Below are 8104 nucleotides of genomic sequence, written 5' to 3'. Positions count from 1 at the left end.
CTCCTATGCATTATTACAACTTACTTGTGCCCACCAGCAGAACCCCAGTGGTTCAATTTAGGGTTCGAAGCACTTTTAGGCAGGGCACATTTGGAATTTTGAGGAAGTATCACAAAACAGCTGCTGTAGAGGGCATTACATTAACATAAAATGGTTGCTGTTATGTACAGCATTAACATAAAATGGTTGCTGTTATGTACAGCATTAACATAAAATGGTTGCTGTTATGAGTTGAATAGAATCCAAAAGGCAGAAGTCTGATTGGTCCTAGAACAATAGGATTCAGAATGCAGCAGTCTGATTGGTCCTAGAACAATAGGGTTCAGAATGCAGCAGTCTGATTGGTCCTAGAACAATAGGGTCCAGAATGCAGCAGTCTGTTTGCTCCACAGGAGCCACCCAATCCAGCTCCAGGTGGAAGTGAATCCACAACCTGATTGGCCTACAGGTGAATCCCGGAATTAGCCAATCACGTGGGGCCCATTGCGTAAATCACGTATATAAAGCAGACATTCTGGGGGAACTTCCATTCCTCCTCACCACTGTGAGCTGAATAAAGAGCATGAAATCCACTCTTGACTCCAAGTATATTTCAATTGCCACATCTGAAGGAAGAGGAAAAGAGACAGGACCACAAAACAGCTCAAGCATTCACTCACCCACCCTCAATCAATGCTGGGGAAGACCCTGCCAAGCTAACTCACAGAGAGATCTTTGCACATTTCCATTTGCAGAAAGGAACTGGGGGTGGGGGTGCAGTCCTGGCATCTAATGAAATGTGGCCATGTTGAAGGGGAGACATTCAATGAAGAAGCAACTGAACCAGTGCAATGAGGAACAGAGCAGGAAAGCAAAGTCTTTCTCATGCATTCTGGTTTCTTGAGGGGATTTTGCCGGCATCGTAGGACGGACTGGTGGTCACCATGTTGGTGACCCCTGCTGTAAGGTCCAGAAGTCCACTGTAAGTATCCTCATACCACATAGAATAATACAACTGTGTGAAAAGGAAAGGTGTATATTTTTCAACTAGAAAATGCTTTGCAGGCAAGGGAAGGAAGCCAGAGGAAATTGCCTCCAAGCAAATTAAGGCTCCCAAACATTGCAGATGACCTTTGTGTTTAGAAGTCATGCACAAGTGTGCTTTCAGTATAACATCCTTTCACAGCCATGTCCAAAGTACCTTAGAATAGAATATAGAAATAAAAGAGTGTTTAGAGAAGGCAACACTTGAAACTGCATAGGGAAGATTTGAAAATGCTACTCGTCAGAAAGCTGGATAAATCCAACCTGTTCAAGCAGGGATTGTCAAGAGAAGGAGAAGAAAGTCTCAAATACTACAGAGATGGAAGCTTTCTGCCTGAGTGCCTCAATAGTTCAGAAGGAAGAACAAAATTAATCCATTGCTGCCACATGCATTTATACCTCAGAACTCATAAATTACTCACAACCTCGAGCTTGTATTTCCTCCTTCTCCAGATGGAAATTACATTTCTTGAATATAGATTTCCACATCAACTCTGGGCACTCATTAGAGCTCGAAGGCTGCAGTGCCCTTCTCGCGTTGATACATGCGCACAGTTGCACACACTTTCGGCCTGACAAATCCCTGATTCGTCTAGCTAAGCCTTTTGAACCACTGATTGATCATGTCCATTCGGGTAAATTGAGTGAGCCATTACTTGTGTCAGGGAACTTTTGAGACCCGATTGATTCTGATGCCTTTTTTTATATATATAAAAAAAAATTATTAACCGGCCAATCAAATCAAATTAAATCACATCACATAAATTCCGAATTACAAAGCCGAATTTTAAATTTTGTTGGGGGGACCTATATTTCAAGATCCGAAAGGGGATTCTGATCATCTTCTTGCTACTGCATTAATGTCCAAATCAATCCAAATCAGTCCAAACAGAGTTCATAATTCTATCCAGTCTTATCTTGCTGTTTCCACATCACATCTTGTTCATATATTTTCTCTTTTTTCTTTATGATCTCTTCTGATAATCTCCTTAAGCCGATAAACACCAATAACAATCCTGTGTGAATTTTCCGTTCTTCCAATCCTCAAATCGAGATGGTTTCCATATATCATCACCTTCATAGATAACAGCGCTCTTTCCATCATTAATTACAGAACTGTCATTCTTAAGTCCCACTGAGGAGTTTCACCCACAATATAAAAACAGCTCTATTTCTCTATTTCTCCTCTCAGACTTAAGTCCTCCGACAGAACTTCCCAATATGGCGACAGCATTTTTAACTGCGTCATTCCAAAGCTCTTATACATTCCATGCTCTTCTTAAAACATGCTTTGGTTCAAAAGTTTATCTCCACACAGCCTTAAATCCACAGCTTAAGTCCTTAAAACGACAATTCTGACTCGTGAGGGGAGGGGATTCTTGTTTAATCACATAAGGAAAGAAAGGAAAGTTTTTCCCCCTCCCCCATCAGTCATTTGCCATACCGTATCTTGGCGTATCTTCTCATGTTTTATTCTTGTCTTGTTTTATCAGAGATCTCTTCTGTTAGCAGTCTTTACTCCCCCTCCTTCCTTGAGATATGTGCATTCCTTCATCCAAATTGTTTCTTTTGAAGTTCTTGCAGCTAGTGGCGCGGATCAGGGACGGCGTCCAGGAGTGCCGGAATCTCACAGGAGGGCTTTGTGCCTAGTGCCCCCATCCCCACAAATTTGGGGGTGGTATAGGGCACAGCAGGCAAAAGCAGCCCCCCCACCATCTGGGGGGGGGTAGGGAGGCTAATTACTCCCATCATAGCCTCCAAATTACCTCGTGTGGGTCGGAGAGATGTTATTGTCAGCCATCTTCCGATGCGCCCCCTAGTGACCCCCCGATTCTGATGCCTTGATGGAATGCAGATGATGCAAAAGCAGGACTTCCTAGGAAAGTCATACCTGCTCAGGCCTGAGACGAGGAAAAATGAGGTTGATTCCAGGTGTGAGAAATTATTGAGATGGATGAAGACTTATGGACATGGCAGGAATGTTCTGAGGAGCAGCACTGTGCATTAGGGGAAGGGTTGTAGCTTTGCATGTAGAAATCCCATGCTTAGGAACAGGCATGGCTGTCTCTTGTACAGGAGGAGAGAGCTAGGTTGGCAGGCAGCATGGACCAGGACCCAAGGAGGCAGAAGTGGGATGAGGAAAACCCTTACACAGGACTTAGAGCAGCAATAAAACTGGCTATATGCTGTTAGTTGGATGGAGTTTACCAAGAAAGGCTGAATGTGTCATATTGATCCAAAGCAACCAGCCATAATATCATAGCCTGAAGGTTTCTAATTAGAGCAGAACTCAAGAAGTAATAACACCAGAATGTTCTCCATTGTTTATGGGTGATGCAAGACTATTAGGAAACTTGAAAGAATGTCTCGGCAATGTTAGGAACAGCTCCCCACACATACAGACCCTCCCTGCGAATGAGACCAGGGCTTTCCTGCGAGCGAAGCTTGCTGGCCTTTTTCCTAATTTACTTCTGCCTGAAGCTCTAGCAGCTTTAGTCTATAATTTAGCATCTCTCAGAAAGGCACAGAGGAAAGAAATACATTAAAAGACTTGAACTTCCATTGCGTAGTGTAACTTTTGTGCCGCCGGGCAAATGCCACAGTAGGATGTATCGGCAGAAGTATTAAGGCGCAAGATAAAATTGTTTTGCTCCGTCCAAGGCTCAGCAAGACTGTTCCGTCCTGTTCTGTAGCATTCATATGTCCACTAAAGCAGAGATGAACTAGAAAGGATTGAGGGGGTAGGTATAAATATGACAAAAAGCCTCCATCTTGTGAGGCTGTGTTTGTGTGAGGGAGAACAAGAGCAAGAGACAGAAACAGACAGACAGACAGACAGACACACACACACACACAGAGAGAGAGAGAGAGAGAGAGAGAGAAGGGGGGGGGGGGTACAGTCGATTATGTAAAGGCAGCACTAACCTGAGTGTAGCAGGCTCCTCTTATTTTATTATGTCCAATCCTGGCATCCTATGAAATGTGGCCATACTTAAAGGAGGTTATTCAATGCAGGGGAGGCCAAGCAGGAACTGAGCAGAAAGAACAAGTAGTCTCTCACCTATTGTGGATTTTTGAAGGGATAATTATTGAAGTGTTGCTTAGCATACTGGCACCCATGAGTAATTGTTCATGAGCAGGACTCAACATAGTCTTCAGCAGATCACTCCCTCTCCTCTCCCATGAGTCCCCTAAATCGGTTACATGGGTTCTGTCAGCCCTCAGGAGCAGACTTGGGGATGGTGTGGGGCGCATGCAGGAGGATGGGGTAGGGGGTCACATTATGCTAGTGCTAATCCTTATCCTTACGCCACCATACTTATTTGGTTGAAAGCTGCCCTTTTTCAACATAAGAACTGCCGCAGGATCATATCCATGAATGAGTTCAGATGGGACTCAAGTAGATGGCTGGGCACTCTGGGAGTAAACCCAAATTCCATGTTATGTCAGTCTTCAGTTATCTGAGGTATGTTTGTCTTGCATTACGATATAATGTCTCCCTGTAGATTTGCTTGTAAATGCCATGTACCTTTTCCCTGGTTCAAAGTGATGTACTAATAATGTCCGGATGATCATCCCTATGAGGCCTAGGACCCACGTACCTACGGGACCGCCTCTCCTGGTATGCCCCGCGGAGGACCTTAAGGTCCACAAATTACAACACTTTGGAGGTCCCAAGTCGCAAGGTGGTTAAGTTGGTCTCAACTAGGGCCAGGGCCTTTTCAGTACTGGCCCCGACTTGGTGGAACACTCTGTCACAAGAGACTAGGGCCCTGCGGGACTTGACATCTTTCCGCAGGGCCTGCAAGACAGAGCTGTTCCGCCTGGCCTTTGGTTTGGACTCTTAGTCTGACCCTTATGTTGCCTTATGTTGCTCTCCCCTTACGGTCTTGATCTATTGGCTACTTTTAAAATGAGGCTGAATTTTAAATTGCATTTTAACCTGTATTTTAAATCCCCCCCCCATTATGTTTTTACTGTGATTTTATTGGTGTTAGCCGCCCTGAGCCCAGCTCTGGCCGGGGAGGGTGGGGTATAAACAAAATTTATTATTATTATTATAAAATTGCTCAAAACAATATACAAATCCCCTATCAAGATTTGGAGGGGGGAGCAGGGGGCATACTTCTGCACATGCTCTTTATCAAATGTGTTATATCCCACATTTAAGAACATAAGATAATTATCTGATGGATTCAAAATATATATATATATTGAAATAATTGTCCAGTAGCACCTTAGAGACCAAGTAAGTTCGTTCTGGGTATAAGCTTTCTGAAGTATAAGTTATCTGAAGAAGTGTGCATGCACATGAAAGCTTATACCCAGAACAAACTTACTTGGTCTCTAAGGTGCTACTGGACAATTTTTTAATTTTTTAATATATTTTGACTGTGTCAGACCAACACGACTACCTACCTGTATCTGATGGATTGTGAGGGCGATCTGGATGCAACATCTGCCACTCCATTAATCCCCAGGGTTGATTCGGCTTCCTCGCTCACTGCTCCATGTGCGTCCCTTCCCAAGCTGCGCATTCGGTGGAAGAGGATGAGCATCCCAGATAGAAGGAGTGTACCATTCTTCGGTCAAGGATAATGATCAATAATACATTTTATGGTGTCCAAAAATCACATTAAGGAAACATATTACAGAGCTGCAGAAGAAAGGAAGTTAGAATAGAACTCAAAGCTTGGGCAGCAGAAGCAGCAAAAATTTGGGCAGTCCCTACCTGAAGAAGAAGAAGAAGAAGAAGAAGAGTTTGGACTTGATATCCTGCCTTTGACTCCCCTTAAGGAGTCTCAAAGCAGCCAACAATCTCCTTTCCCTTCCTCCACCACAACACTCTGTGAGGTGAGTGGGGCTGAGAGACTTCAGAGAAGTGTGACTAGCCCAAGGTCACCCAGCAGCTGCATGTGGAGGAGTGGGGAAGCAAACCGGGTTCACCAGATTACGAGTCCACCGCTCTTAACCACTACACCACACTGAATACATGAAGTATTCAATCTGTCCTCTGCTCTGTTTCTTTCACTTAAGCGTTGGGTGCTGCTTTCTTACTGAAGGCAAACATCTAGAGGGGCTATAAATGTAAGCAGGAGTTACAGGGAGGCTCATAGTGGAGAAATCTTCTGTGATGACTGTGCCCTTAAAATTGAAGGTCCTCTAAAAACTCACAGAAGAACTTAAGAAGAAGCTGCTGGATCAGGTCAACAGTCCAGCTGGTCCAGCATCCTGTTCTCACACTGGCCAACCAGATGCCTGTGGGAACCTCGCAAGCAGGACCCCAAGCACAAGAACCCTCTCCTCTCCTGTGGCCTCCACAACTGGTAGAGTTGCCAGCATTTGGTGGTCCATCGAGCCAAGTACAGTCATGCTGGCCCATCAAAGGCTAACAAAATGCACCCAAAAACCTCCAGCTGGTTTTACCTGTCTGGAACGGCAAAACCAGGAGGGTCCTCAAGCACCTGGCAGGCAGCAATACATGGCTGGTGGGCTGTGAATGGCTGCTTGATTGCTCACAAGCTGTACAAGCCTGATGCAGGCAGATTACACTGTCCTAATCATGTCTCATTTAGTATTTCTAGTTAATCATTCAAAGGATGTTTTATTATTATTTAACTGCTGAATAAAATATTGAGGCGTTTGGGATTTCAACCCACTTCTTCTCTGAGCTCCAGAGTTGGTCTGTGCACCATTATCCAGCTGACATCATTCACTTGCAATTCTTTTTATTATTATTATTTGATAGCCTATCAAACATAGCATGAAAGTTTAAAGAGATAACATTACGATGCATCCATTATGCCTGTTTTGGAAATTGTTGCTGAAGTGCTGATGCGTGATCATAGGGAATGCGAACTCTCCATCACTAGCAATAATTGGCAGAGTCGAGATGTGTTTCTGTGGTCTAGAACAGCCTTTGTCAACCTGGTACCTTCTGGAGGTTTAGGACTCAAATTCCTTTCGGCCGCAGCCAGTTTTTCCAGTGTTCAGGGATGATGGCAGCTGGACTTCAACAATAGCTGGAGGGTAATAGGCTGCACAAGGCTGTTTCAGGGCAACCCAGATAAGCAAGAGACCCAGATACAAACAGAAACTGCACAACCAAGCACCATGCACACAGTCACATTCATATTTTTATTTCAGGTTTGTATGTATAGCTCTATGACAACTCCATTCTTCCCCAGTTGTAAAATATGTCTGGTTCTAGCTGTGAAAATGTCTGTGTAAAAATAGCTGTGTGGAGTTCATGAGTTATTACTTCAGTGGCTTCCAGATCAAATTCCCTTGCAACATTTCATTTTGGCAATTCGGGTCGGCAAGCTCACCATGGGACACAAAGCCGCAAGCAGCATCTAAGGATAATGACTTTTTCTTTTCTTCCATCCCTTGGCTTTATTTTCACTGAGGTTGTAAACCTCTGTCCACACTGGATCGTTTCAGACAAGGTGTAGGACTCAGTTACATTAGTAAAGAAACAGTGGTTTGAATGTGCTGTGGACATGCAGCACCGGATGGCGCCAGAGAGCAGGAAATTTTAAAACGCTGTTTCCCATAAATATTTTTTTCTTCTGTTAAAACAATCTAATTTCTGACATTTATAGTGTTTTTTCCTGTGTTTAGATCCACCCATAGTCTCATATAAGAAGACAGTTTCTCCATATGCAAAGTCCCCTCTGTATAGAGCCAGCGGTCAGGGAGAAGGATTCTAACTTAAATGTCTATCTATTATGCTACTTTTCCACTTGCAGGATTTTGGGGCTCTGTTTTTCTCTTGCATTTTAATTTGGAGAAAAGGTGAGTAAGAGGAAACACGATAGACGTGTATAAAACAGAGCATGTCATGGGAAAAGTGGGTAGAGAAAAGGGTTTTTTCGCTCACAGCACTAGAATGCTAAAGGAAAGAATGCAGCATTTGGGACTTCTTAGTTTAAAGGTAAGAAGTGACTTGGCGGAAGTTTATAAGACTAGGCATGGCATGGAGGAAAGGGATAGAGAGTTTTTCTGTCTCTCTCAAGGCCCTAGAACTCGTGGACATCCAGTGAATTAAATGAAGACTAGGCAAATTCGTGGACTGGTG

This window comes from Podarcis cretensis, assembly GCF_951804945.1.
Source record: "Podarcis cretensis genome assembly, chromosome: 3".
In the NCBI taxonomy this organism is placed as follows: domain Eukaryota; kingdom Metazoa; phylum Chordata; class Lepidosauria; order Squamata; family Lacertidae; genus Podarcis; species Podarcis cretensis.
This window is presented reverse-complemented; position numbering follows the sequence as displayed.